This window comes from Neofelis nebulosa, chromosome 7 (assembly GCF_028018385.1).
Source record: "Neofelis nebulosa isolate mNeoNeb1 chromosome 7, mNeoNeb1.pri, whole genome shotgun sequence".
Taxonomy (NCBI): Eukaryota; Metazoa; Chordata; class Mammalia; order Carnivora; family Felidae; genus Neofelis; species Neofelis nebulosa.
The window spans coordinates 138,359,673-138,373,066 of NC_080788.1; the positions used below are offsets into that span (position 1 = coordinate 138,359,673).

Here is a 13,394-nt window from a genome sequence, read left to right on the forward strand (position 1 = left end):
CCGGAAAAGAAGAGACTTGTGTCCTGTCCTCGACTCCACCACCGCTGGGCTTGCAGTGGACCTTTTGACTCTGGCCTCCCTCCCCCCTGTCCTGGCTCCAAGATCTAATGCCCCACCTCCAGGTGACTCCCACTTGGTCACGTCTTTACATGGCTTAGTAGCTCCTGGTGCCCCGTTCTTGGCATCCAATCTCATCCCCGGCCTTGCCTTTCCAGCATGGCCTTCTGGCTCTCTGCCAGCCCAGCTCTATTTCACCCTCTGACCTAACCTTCTCTGGGTTACTGAACCGAACTAGCCCACCCAGGTGAGGTCCAGCCTTCTGGACGTCACTCTTGGGTCAGCCTGTTGGCTCAATGTCTTTGCCAGACCATGCCCATGGTCTGACCTCTGTTGTCAAATGACTTGCTGCTATCAGACCCCATGATCGTACGTCCATGGGGCAAGTCATGGCCAGCCAGGTGGTATCCAGGTCCCAGGGTCCCCTACACACACGCACACACACACACACACACACCCCATTCTGTGCTTGACTGCCTTCCTGGGTCTTTCCACCTCATCCGTTTGACTTCTTATTCTGGGGGGTGGGGGGCAATGATAACTTTCTCATAAGGGGTCTGGACAGAGAAGTTTTTGCCGACATACTCGGGGGCCTTTGCCTTCCTAGGTGCCTTATTTCCCCGTGGAGCTGGATGGACACACAGAGGCCCACTGAGGTGTTTGTGGGTGCTGACCGCTCCTGTCTGTGGTAGGACCCTGCCTCTGTACACCCAGCTTCCTGCCTGGGGCTGTCTGGCAGGGTAGATGAGGGGGCAGTGTCTGACTGCCAGCTGGGCAGGAAGCAAGACCAACGAGATGGCCACATACAGAAGAGGCCCTCTCGCACCCAGCTCACACCCTTCAGCGTCGCTTCCCTGCCCTTTCTCAGGACAGAAGACACACCCATCAAACGTCCCTAGCAGGCCCCCCACCTCTCCTTGTCCTGCCCTGTTCCAGGACAGAAGGCCAGCAAAGACGACCCATCCCAATTCCATTCTCAGACCACAGCTCTCAGGCTCAGCTTCTTTGGATTCAATAGCAGTGGATTTTACCCACTTTATTCAGAAGCAACTGGATTCCAGCTTCGCGGAGCCCGGCCCCATCTCTACTCTGCCGCGGGGTTGAAGACGTTGCCCATGAGGAGGGCTCTCTGAGTCATCCGGTCCAACACAAATAGGAAGAAGGGTCTGTTGAACTTCGCCACCAAGGGGGCTGCTGTATGTGAGTGAAGGGGGATGGCCTTATCCGCGTCCGTGACCTTGCGGGCGTCCAGCTCGCCTTCCTTGCTCACCTCCATTGTGGCCTCATGCGTCACCCGGGGAGAAACAGGTCCCGTCTCAACTCTGGGTGTGAGCTCGCCTGGCTGGCTCAAGAGCAAGTCAGGGCCGTGTGCCGAGCTGGGAGGCCGGCTCCCTCCGTGGCTGAGGCAGGTGGGGGAAAGCTGACGCCCATTCCAGAAGAACCACCCGAGGCTCTCCGCTGTCTGACCCGCCCTTGAAGGCCAGATGCCTCAGGGAGGGGTTCGCACTAACTGCTGAGCTGGGTCTCCCCAGTGTAGGCAGAGGGCTTGAGGAGTTTGGGTGTTTACATGAGAGGAAAGGGGGATTAGAGTTCAGAGGGAAGCTGGGTGGTCTCAAGGCTTAGGAAAAAAACCCTGTAGAATCACTGAGGGAGGGGCCTTTCAAAGGCTTTCGGGAAGGATCCCCGGAGAGAAAGGGCCGGAGGGGGCTAGTTTTCCTGTCTCCGTGCAAGCACACACAGTTTTCCCTCTGTGCGGGAGCACTTGGGTCAGAACACCCAGGTCCACCCCTCTGATCTATAGGAGGCCTTGGGGGGTGGGGGATGTGTGGTGACATGGCTCCTGTACGGTGAGGGGCCTGGCATCCTTCAGACCCGGCCCCACACCCGCACTCAGGGAGCACTGGCCCACCGGGTCTGTTTGAATGGAACACAGTAGGGAGAGCTTATACCCGCGAGAGCAGCATCCCAGCCGGTCTGGCCCTGGGAGCTCCACACTGCCGTGCCTTCCATGAGTGACAGCTCGCTCAGATCCTGTCCCCTCCCCCGGGGTCGTTGGGAGAGTCAGGTGAGAGAAACCTGCAAAAGTGCTTTGTGATCTATCGAGCGCTGCGCGGTGGTGAGGCTTGCGATCGCCGCTTACGTCCAGGGCGGCGTGTCACGGGGTGGGAGGCCCAAAAGCAGCGGGTCAGCGGTGACCCTGGGGGAGTAATTGGCGGGCAGCGCCTCGTGCCCACAAACGCGCCACGGCGTCTGGACGTCTAACACGTGTCCGGGGCCGGGAGAGCCGGTCCCTGCTTGCTCATCCGCACCCCGCCCCCCCTACCTCGGGCCCTGGTAGCGGGAGCTGGTGTCTCTGACTCTTCTTTCCCTGTACCCCAGCTCTGTCTTCAAAACGCACGCAGAGCTCCGCACCTCAGCTAGCGCTCCCGTCGACGCCCCATCAAGCCCGGTTCACCCCTCCCCTGGGTCATCAGCCACCCCTCCTCCTCACCACGGTGGGTGGTCTGGCATAAAACACATGTCAGCTCACGGCAGCCTCGGACGCCCCCCATGTGAGTCAGAGCATACCCCGGGCCTGTGCAGGACGTGGGGACCCATGCGGCCCGCCCTGCCCGTTTTCCACACTCGCCGTCCGCCCCTCTCCTGCCCACGTGCCACGCTAGCTGCGTGGGCCTCCTTGGGGGTCCTCGAGGATGTCAAGCCCACGTCTCCCTCAGGACGCACTTGTTCCCTTTGCCTGGAACATGCCTCCCCTCGAGGTCCCCCTCCAGGTCCCCTGGCCCTCTTCTTCCCTTCCTCAGGCCTTCCCAGCCCCAGGCCTTTCCTGGCTGGCCCTCCCCAAGTTGCCCACCGCACCCGGCACATTGTTCACAGCTTCTCTGCTTTCCCGTCTTCACAGAACGTGTCACTGGTTGACATGATGCCGACCTACTTGTTGGCACGCTCACTGTCTGACCCCGTCGGGAGAACGGAACATCTGCGAGGGTGAGACTTTGTCTGGCTCGCTCATAACTACATCCTCAGAGCCTGCAAATGTGCTTGATGTAATGATTTGTGAATATCTGCGTGACTGAAAAACCCCAAAAGCCAATGGACCAAAGCGGATAAGATTTATAACTGCTATTTTCTGAAAATTGTTTTTCTTTTTTCTTTTTTTTTAATGTTTATTTATTTTTGAGAGAGAGAGAGAGAGAGAGAGAGAGAGAGAGAGAGAAGGACAGAGAGAGACAGAGACACAGAATCCGAAGTGGGGTCCAGGCTCTAAGCTGTCAGCAAGAGAGCCCGACATGGGGCTCGAACCCACAAGCCGTGAGATCATGACCTGAGCTGACGTCAGAAGCTCAACTGACTGAGCCACCCAGGCAAAAAATTGTTTGTCAATCAGGACGGTTGTGAACAACACAGAAACTCTAGAAATTGCTCTGCGCACCTCAAAAACAGCTGGGAAATCCTCCTGTGTGATGCCAGAGAAGTCCGCTGCTGGAGTAAACACATTTCTGATGCCCACCTTGGGAAGCAGTTTTTTTAAGTCTATCTTGGAGGAGATCTTGCACTTGGGCATAATTAAGTGTACCAGTCTGTTAAGAGCGAAACCCCCAAGGAAGCTGAAATACGTCTCTCTCCTTGTCCAGGGGAAGCATTTTGCTTGGGCTTTAAGACCTCTTCCAAGAGAAAGGGGAGAAAGGGTGGGGCACGAGTGCGTGTGTGCCGAGGGATGAGTGGTGTGGAAGCGTGGGCTGCAACCAAACAAATCACTTCTTAAAATATTCCTTACTATTCAAGCTGTGCCCTCCCCATCCCAGAGAAGACGAGGGTCAGGCCAGGGGATCCCAGCCCTGTGTCTGGGCAACCCTCCAGCTATAGGCAGGGGCATAGTTGCTCACAGAGCAATATAGTTTAGCCTGTGCCAATGTGATGTTAAGCTTCTGGCTGGATAGTAACCCAGTTATTAGCTGGGTTCCTCTGTTGGTGTACCCCCCGCCCCCCCCGTTCCAGCCATGACATGGCATGAAGTACGGCTGTGGCAGATGATGGCACGCACACTCTCTCAGGGCCCTCAACCGCAGCAGGTGCTTCCTGGGCAACAGTCTGGGCTTCCACGTGGCATGGGCCGAAAACTATCTGGAGATTTCTTCCCAGTCTACGCATTTACTGCCCGAAGACTGCCCCTGCCCCCGCCCCCGCCAAGCTCAGTGGGCCATTGAGAATCACGCTTTCATTATGTGATCTGTCCATATCCGCTTGGGCCATGGTGGACACCTTACCTAAGCTGGATCAACCCAGTTCTCCCTTCCAGGAATATGTAATCAGAACCGAAATAGGTTAGACTCACTCCGGAGTGGAGCATTTGCTGGGCTGGAAAGCAGCTGTGTCTGCCCATAACGGTCTCAGCTGAAAATTTACCTCTTGGGATCCTTCCCCAATCATCATACCTAATTAAGATCCCCAATTCATACTGAATCTTGTCTTCTATCTCCCTACTCATTCTCTCCGTAGCTTTCAATGCAATTCGAATTTACACCTTTGTTAGTGGACTCACTGCCTCTCCCACCAGATGGAAAATCCCACAATGGCAGAGACGCGTTTGGCTAGCCATTCTGTTCCCAGCACCAGGGGGTGTCTGGTGTGGCATAGGTGCTCAGAAAACATGTGTTGGGTGAGTAAACCACGCGCTGCCTGGACGAGAGCTGGTTTGCTGAGCTAGAGAGGTTAGGAGCAAGGATGAGTGGGACATCGGGGAGACGGAATTTCTAATGACGTTGCCGTCCCATGTCCAGCCCCTCATGACACCTGGCTGTGTCGATCCCCTTGCGTGTATCTTTCCAATACATTCCTTTCTTTACCCCCTTGAGCACATACGAAGTGGGTTTCTGATACATGCAGCCCGAAGAACCGTAATTAAGACAGTTTAAGGCGTGTCCGGCTGGTAACAGAAGCCAGGCCACCATTGTCCCTGCTTGGCTTGTTTCATTTTCCACAAAGATGCTTGGAAGTAAGCAGAATCTCAGTTCCCCGGAAATAAGACTTTTGCACAGAGGAAGTGAGATCTGAGCAAAATTTCAACGTGAATCTAGAATGTCCCTCCAGAGTAGCATACCTCGTGCCACTGGATTTCAGAAGCGTGGCGTTTTGAACAATCATGTGATTTAGGGCAGAGTCGGGCTTTTCCCACATCTGGGAGCATGAGGACTAAGGACACGTTTCCAATGTAAGGAATTTTGACCGTTGTAGCAAACAGCTCCTCCAATCGGCTATAAATCACTTGTTCCATCTTCCACATCATGTCCACCCGCACTGTGGTGTGCACTCATCCACAAAGAAGTCCTCCTTGCACATGAGGTCGGGATGGAAAGCCATTTCCCAGATGCCTAGGGGAATCGGGAAGGAAGAAATCAAAGAGTGACCTCTTGGAGAAGGCATCAGCACCCACATGTTTGGGGGACCCCAGAGGGGATCATCTAGCGAAGGGAGCAGTCTCCTTCCAGTGATGCCTTGACCTCAGTGAACAGAATATTGAAAATTCCGGATTGATGCAAAGGAAAGAAAGGCAAACACATGAATTTTGAAAATATTCACCATAGGCTTTCTTTAAATCTGTGTTCCTCAGAAGATGTTTACCAAAACGCTACCTGCCTCTGGACCTGTAACACCAAGAAAGGATTTTCCTGTCAAATAATTTGGGAAACATTGAGCCCAACATCCCTTCTTTGAAAACTCCCGATGCCTCTTAGCGTGTTAAGAGTTCTAAGAAGTCCTATGACAAAAGAAATCTGTTTGAAATGGTTTAACTTATTCAAGGAGGGAAATGTTTTGCCAGAAAAACATACACCTGCGTGCACATGGCTGCCCACACACTCCTGCATGCGATCTGTTTCCACCATCAAGAGTTACTCCATTTTACTCCAAAATATCTTAAGTATGGCAAGCGACATGATTGAGAGGGTTGGGAGCAGAAACGCTTAAAAAGGCCGGACAACACAATGAAATTAACGCAAATCAAAACGTTTCAGATCTGCTGGTCTATGGGAAATGGGATATAATTACCAAAACTACACGTGTTTCTGACTGAAATCTTTTAGGAAGTGCAAGGGCAGACGTTATACCCAAACAGGAATTCACGCACTTGATAAACCTTACCTTTGAAGAAAACGTAGTTAACGAGAAACGGGACGGTGTGAGGGTTCAGAGAGGTGATGAATTCCTTGGTTCCCGTGTGCATTTTTTTCAGCCACAAAGTGCTTGATCTGCTTCTTGTTTTTTTTCTGCATCTCGAAAGTCAGTCATCTGGGCCTTCACATCATATACGCCCTCTGTGTCCCACGGGGACATCGAGGTGAACTTCCTATCACCATCGATAAAGAGGATGTCCCTGTGCTTCAGATGTCCCTCCCTCTTCAGCTGGCTCAGCATCCGAACGACACTCTGGAACCCCTGGTGGATGTCCCACACCCTGATGACTTTGAGGTCGAATCCAAGGCCCTCTAGGAGGTCAGTGCATGTTGTGGATCTCGTACCCAGGGAAGTCATGGCCAAGGAGGCAGAGATACTCAGAGCGGAGAAGATGCTATTCTTTCTGGGATGCTCCACTAATGGAGTTTTGGACAATTTGTGGGTGCAGGCCTATTGCCAGCTTCTAGCTTGTGGTGCAGAGGTGAAGTCAACCAGACTCTTGGCCCTGAGCAGCCTGCCCTACGCCCTCATTGTCCCCTCCAACCCCCAGCAATGGCCCCCCATCTCCCATGCCCTACCCCCATTGTCCCAACAGCCCCCATCCTTCACTGCCTCCTCCATCCACCTCGTATGAAGGGGGGATGGGGTGGTGAAGGGTAGAGGACACTGTGGTTGAGGAGGCCAGGGAACGGGAGGGGGCTCTGGGATGGGGAACAGCGGATGGAGGAGACCCCCGAATAATACACACACGCGCTTATTACCCTGAATCTTCCATTGTCTTCCCTCAGGCAGGTACTGCCTGAAACATGGCAAAAAAGAGCAAGAAAACACAGTCAGGTGGAACCTGTCCCCAAGAGAAAGGTGGCTTACCTTCCAGAGGAAACTGCTGTTGCCACAAGCTCTTTGCATCTGCCCGTGCCATATTTATATGGCCGCTGGGGCAGTGGAATGGATAAACCTGAGTTAATATTAATGACCAACAGATCATGTTCAAATACTGTCCAAAGCAAACAACAACTGAATCATTTACGTTATTTTTTTCCTTGCGCATCAGTCGCCCGTGAGCCAATGAGCAAATTAATGGTTACGGGGCCATTTGTGTTACTGGCCATGAATTTGCTCAGGCAGAGTTTCGGCAAACATCTACTTAGGGTAGAGAAGGACCCAGTGAATGACCTGGGGCCATCAGCAGAGGGTGGCTACCTTTCATCTAGGTCTTAAGAATTAACGCAGGAATCTACACATCCTCAGGGAAGTTTGAAGAGGGAATTCTAGGTGGTGGGGTATGTATGGTGGGGGCGCCTGGGAGTAGGGGTGGGGAATCAAGGCTATGTGTGTAGGGTCATTCCGAGTGTAGAAGGAACTCACTCCCGGCGTGTTGGAGACAAACCACTTACGAATCCTCTTCCCAGTAACAACTAAAGAGCTGGATACAATCGTCAAAAGCAACCATTTCTGTGCTCTCGTGATCTACCAAAGGCCTGTGGCAAACAGAAGCATTCATTCATGAAGAGTACTGAATTTTGAGGAAGCACAGAGTGAGTCTGTGACATTTTTGTCTGGGGCTGCTTCCCCCCAACCCAGATCTGGTGGTGGGTGGTCAAACCACTTGATTTGGTATGTTGTCTGTTAAAGCAACGATCTCGGTGGTGAGCAGTGTGTGTGTGTGTGTGTGTGTGTGTGCAGGGGGTGGGATTGTTGGGGGGCGGGAGTTCTGCTAGTCTGTGGTTGGGTTGGGGGCACTAAATAGGCCAGCGGAGTAGCAGGAGGTTCAACAGGGAGTCCCAAGAGCTGTGGCCACTACTGGGGGCCTGATGAGCCCTCTTCATATCCCAGGCAGTGGGGTGGGGTGGGGGCCCTTCGTGTGCCCAACAGAGACTAGAGAAGGTGAAAGCTACACATAGCTACACATAACTCCCTGGTCCAAGGAGAAGCGAGAGAGAAGAGGAGAATGTACAATCTGGGGAGTACTTGAGGGCTGCCTGAGGTTTAAATGGGCTCACCAGCCTCCGTACAGATCCATCAGCAGGAAGTGGAAGCTTTATTGGCTCAAGGTGTTTGAACACAGTTTCTAACCAATATGTGGCTGAACAATAAGCAACACAATTACAGGGGTGACCTCTAGGAGTCAGGCTTATATATAAAATAAAGACAAGAAAAACAGAAAAAACATCAGTGGCCAGATCGCAGAGTCCATCCAGGCAAATTACTAAGTCGACAAACAAACTAAATCATCCAGGTAAATGACTAAATCTCCCCAGGTGGGAAGATTCAGAATCCAGAGTTACTATATTATCTAAAATGTCCAGTATTCAAGAAAAGAAAAATCACAACACATGCAAAGAAACAAGAAAGGGTGGCCCATACTCAGGAAAAAAAGGAGTCAATAGGACACTGCTGGTGAGGGTCTCCAGACACCGGACTTCGCAGCCAGAGACTTCACAGCAGATGAATAATAATAAAAAGAGAAATAACCCAATTTAAAAATGGGCAAAAGACTCTAATCGACATTTCACCAAAGAGGATGGCCAATAAACACACGAAACTGTCCTCAGCATCACCAGTCATTGGGGAAATACAAATTAAACCCACAGTGAGATGATATTACGTACGTGTCAGAAGGGCTGTAATAAACGAGACAGGAAATACCAAGGTTGACAAGGCTGTGGAGAAACCGGGACTCTCGCTCATTGATGGTTGGACTGCAAAACACGACGCCAGCCACAGCATGGACGGACTCTTAGAGCGTTATAGTGGGTGAGAGCAGTCGCTCAGAGCCCTGCACACTGTCGGATTCGATTTATACGAGAGATCCAGAAAAGGCACATTTTTAGAGAGAGAAGGCACATCAGTGGTTGCCTGGGGCTGAAAGAAGGTGCCAGGACAGACCGAAAAGGGGCTTGAGGACAGGCTTTAGTGTTGCTGCAAATGTTCTAAAGCTGGGTTGAAGTGAGGCTGAATTGACTAAAAATCATGGACTTATACACGGCCAATGGGTGGATTTTATGGTATGCAAATTAGTAGCTCGATAAAGCTGTTAGAAAAGAAAAAAGATGAGCAGTGGCAACAGGCTTTGTTGGAAAGATGGTGGGCCTGGGGGTCACATGGAGCTGGAGGTGAGCGCCAGTGCCCCAGCTGGCATCTACGGGGCCACCTCGAGCAAGTCGTTTCTCGGAGCGTTGGCTTCCTCATCCGTCGTGGAGGAAATAGTGCCCATGCTCAAGGAGATGATGCACGTACACAGCGGGCACCTCATCCGTGACACCCTCCTGGCTGACATGTGATGATGTTCTGTGGGGTTCGGAGTCCCCTGGTGGCCAACCTGATTGGGGAATCTCTGGTGCCTGGTCCCCAGGTATCTTTTGCCCTTGTGCACTAGAATCTCCCCGTTCCCCATGCCCCGATTTCCAGAACTGGGTCTCTGCTCTGAGTCCCATTTGTTTGTGTGGCTGCCTGTTGGCTGGCCTCCTGTAGGGCGTCACTGTGTTTCTCCTTTTCTACAGTGCCTCCTCGCTGGTCCTGGCTTCCCACTGGCCCTTGTCTCTCTACTACCTGCCTCATGGCTCATGTCTTCTGCCTCGTTGCTGGCCCCCTGTTTGCAGGAGAGCCACCTCCATGCATTCTCCAGTCTGGTATGGAACCGGCCACTTACCCAACTCCAAAGCCTTCAGTGGCCCCTTTCTCCCAGGACCCTCATGATGTGCCTCTGCTGACGGCCAACTTCCTATCTCACCACTCACTCCTCGGGCCTCTGCTCTCCAGCCGGACCAAATCCTTGCCGAGAAGCAAAGAAACCAGGTTTTTTCTTAGCGCGTGCCGTTCTGCCTGCCTGGAACCCCACTTCTCCGCCTTCTCAGGCTAACACAGCAACTACCTACTCGTCAGGATTCACTTCCGATCTCTCCTTGAGAAAGCCTTTCCTGACAGCCACCTCTCTGTCCTTCCACCCAGGCAGAGTTAGGTTCCGTGGGCTCCCATAATACCACGTTCTCGCCTCTCCCATATCATGCTGGCTTGCAAAATACATTGGTTCATTTCCTGGTGGTCTGTGAAAACTTTGTTGGAGAAATCTGTACATAATATGATTGCCTCCTTCATCCTGGCCCACAGGATGTACAAATGGGTGTACAACTGTTCCGTAAATGAACACATGAGTATATTATATTCCCCCGGGGGACTCCGTCTTCTCCATAGAGAAGCCCTTGTTCCCTTCCAGGGCCATTCCTCTGCCAGTAGGAGGTGGGCCATTTGGGGAGCTGCTCCGTTGCTTGGGGAGCGAGCCCTCCCTAAGTCCCCTTGTGGTGTTGTACAGGAACAGTGGTTATCCCCGCGCCGAATGGCACCGCGTGCAGGGCTCCCTGATCTGCAATCAGGCGTCGCACCCCCGATCTGCAGTATCTCACCTAACGCCCAAAACAAACGTGCGAGGCCGCTCCTGTTATTACTGCCCCCATTTTAGAGGGGGGCACCCACCTCTCTGACGCTCAGTGACTTCACAGTCCCCCAGCGGAGCTGGGGACTCACACCCACATCTGCCTGACACCACAGCCGTGCTCCCAACCCAGAACCCCCTGACCAGAGATCTCCTCTCTGCGGTAAGTGGGCCCTGGACTCAATGGGCAGTAGGCAAACTTTTACGGGTACGGGCGTGGGGCTTGAACCCACAAGGGTGAGATCATGACCTGAGCCAAAGTTGTAGATGGTTCTGAGACCTGAGTGGGACAGAGGATGTTGGCCGCACAGTGTGAGCGATGCTTCAGGGGACGGAGGGGGGCGGGTGGTGGGCAACATTCTGCGGGAATGCCTGAATTTTCTTCTGGGCTCTCAGCTGGGAATTGAGCTGGAAAAGGACACCCTTTTTTGAAAGGTTTCCAATATGGGTAACAAATGAGCACAACGGCATTTACAGGTCACACTTCCTGGGCACCAACAATTTGCAAGGTATGGTCCTAAGCACTTTCTGTGTGTTTACTGCCATGACAACCCAATGACGCAGGCACCATGAGTGTTTTCAAGGAGGGTGAAGCCCAAAGAGATTCCCTAAGGCACTGAAGGTCCCGTGGTTCCACGATGGTGGGGCTGGGATTCTGGAACCTCATGAAATCCTCTTTTCTTGAGTTCTGTCTTCCTCCGCCCCTGCCCCCCCCCCCCCACCCCGTCTCTGAGCTGCGTCCATCCTGCCTGTGAGGTCACCGATGCCACAGCCCCAGGAACAGCTTCCGTCTGCCTTGGCACAGGGGTGGCCACCAGTCGCGCCAGGGGCGGTGACACCAGCAGGGATGACTACACCGTACTTCTCAGTGCTGGAGACAAAGCCGGTCCTTTTGGCCACATCAGTAGCTTCACTTCCTAGTCCTGAAATTTAGAGAAACGCCCTCCACGGTGCAGGCAGCTCTTCGTGGGACCCGAAGCCTCTGCTCATTCACCCGGATGGCAGCACAGGTGGGGAGGCAATACCCACCTGGAAAACTGAGATGGCCCGGGGGCTGCTGGGAGCTCTGCCGACCTACTAGCTATGCAGCCCTTTAAGACACTCCAGCACAGACAGGAAGGAACTGGTAATTATTTTTACTTACATTCTGGGGGCAGTTAGTCAACCTCCTGGCAGATCAGGAAGATACAGGGCAGGAAGGATACAGGATACAGGAAGGTACAGATACTTAGCATTTGAAAGATTCTAATCAGAAACCCATACTCCATACTTCAAGATTTGGCTAGCTAGAATCAACTAGTTTGATCTAGAACACTAGATTAAGAATCAACACTAGTGAGGGGCCCCTGGGTGGCTCAGTGGTTGAGCAACGAAGCGATCAACTCTTGATTTTGGCTCAGGTCATGATCCCAGGGTGGTGAGATCGAGCCCTGAGTCCGGCTTTGCACTGGGCATGGAGTGAGTGCCTCTTTCTCTCTCTCTCTGTCCCACCCACACTCGCGCTCTTGGTCTCTGGAAACAAAATCAACACTGATAAAAGCCCACGGATGACTTTTTAAAAAGTGATTTTCCAATCACGAACTGGCTGGACTGTCAGAGGTGTGGGTTGGCTAGAAATATTGCATGGGTACCTCTGTCCCTGGCCTCAGGATTCTGAGCTTGTTTTTTGTTTGCCTCTTTAGATGCTTTCATGGGGTTTTGTCACCTGGCTCTGACGAGCACGTTCTCTGAATCTGCCTTCGGAATATTGTTACTTCTGCCCTGAGGGAAGCCTTCACGCAATTCTGTAAAAATCATTCCTGATGTTCCGAAGTTGATTTGGCATCGTTGAATCATGGGTCGGACTAACACCTGAAGCTCTTCCCCACCGCGGGGAGGCTGCGTTTTCGCCGACACACGAGAATCTGATGACGAACCCGCCAGCTGCGTCCTCAACGTCTGCGCCTCGCCTCCTGCCCAATGGGGTGTTGTTCCCACCTAACCGCTTCTCCGCACTATAGCGATAAAGGCTCGTGTCCGTCTTTCCCCTTGCTCCTTCTGCCTCCCGACCACCCCTGGGGCTCCAGCATGTGGCCCTGCGTGGTGGACGTGCCTTCTCTTCTTGGGAATTGCAGGTAATCCAGTTTCTCTTAAAGGCGGCCGTGTCTGCGCCTGCCATGTTACCATACCTTTAAAAAAGAAATTTTTTTTTTTTACATTTATTTGTTTTCGAGAGGTGGAGAGACAGAGCACAAGTGGGGAGGGGCAGAGAGAGAAGGAGACAGGATCCCAAGCAGGCTCCAGGCTCCGAGCCCCGCGCACAGAGCCCGACGCGGGGCTCGAACTCACGAACCGTGAGATCATGTCCTGAGCCCAAGTGGGACGCTCAAGCGGCTGGGCCACCCGGGGGGCCGCTGCCATTTTGCCATATTTGATGAGGACGAGTCCTGCACATGTTTCAGAACAAATGCAAGGGGTGGGCATCTGAAAAAACAAAAACTACAGAGAGAGCCGAGAGCTGGCAAAATCGGTTTTATGACCGTTCTTGCCCCTGCTGGCTAATACAAGTGTGAACGGGCACAGGAAGGCTGCCAAGGCCGGCTTTCACTGTCGTGGGCCACCTGGGGGCGAGGCTGCGGGGAAGGAGGCTGGCCGCCCTCCGCCACCCTGACTACTGGGGGCTCCGAACGGTCACAGAGCTAGAAGCCGGGCAGGGCAGATGCGTCTTTCCCCGGTTCCTCACGCCTGCCACTTC

The 13,394-nt window shown here is 53.1% G+C and overlaps 1 pseudogene; it reads right to left on the minus strand.

Annotated features, from left to right (window-relative positions):
- Positions 1–1,141: 1,141 nt before the first annotated feature.
- On the minus strand, positions 1,142–7,150 carry LOC131517997 (uteroferrin-associated basic protein 2-like; annotated as a pseudogene).
- Positions 7,151–13,394: the final 6,244 nt, after the last annotated feature.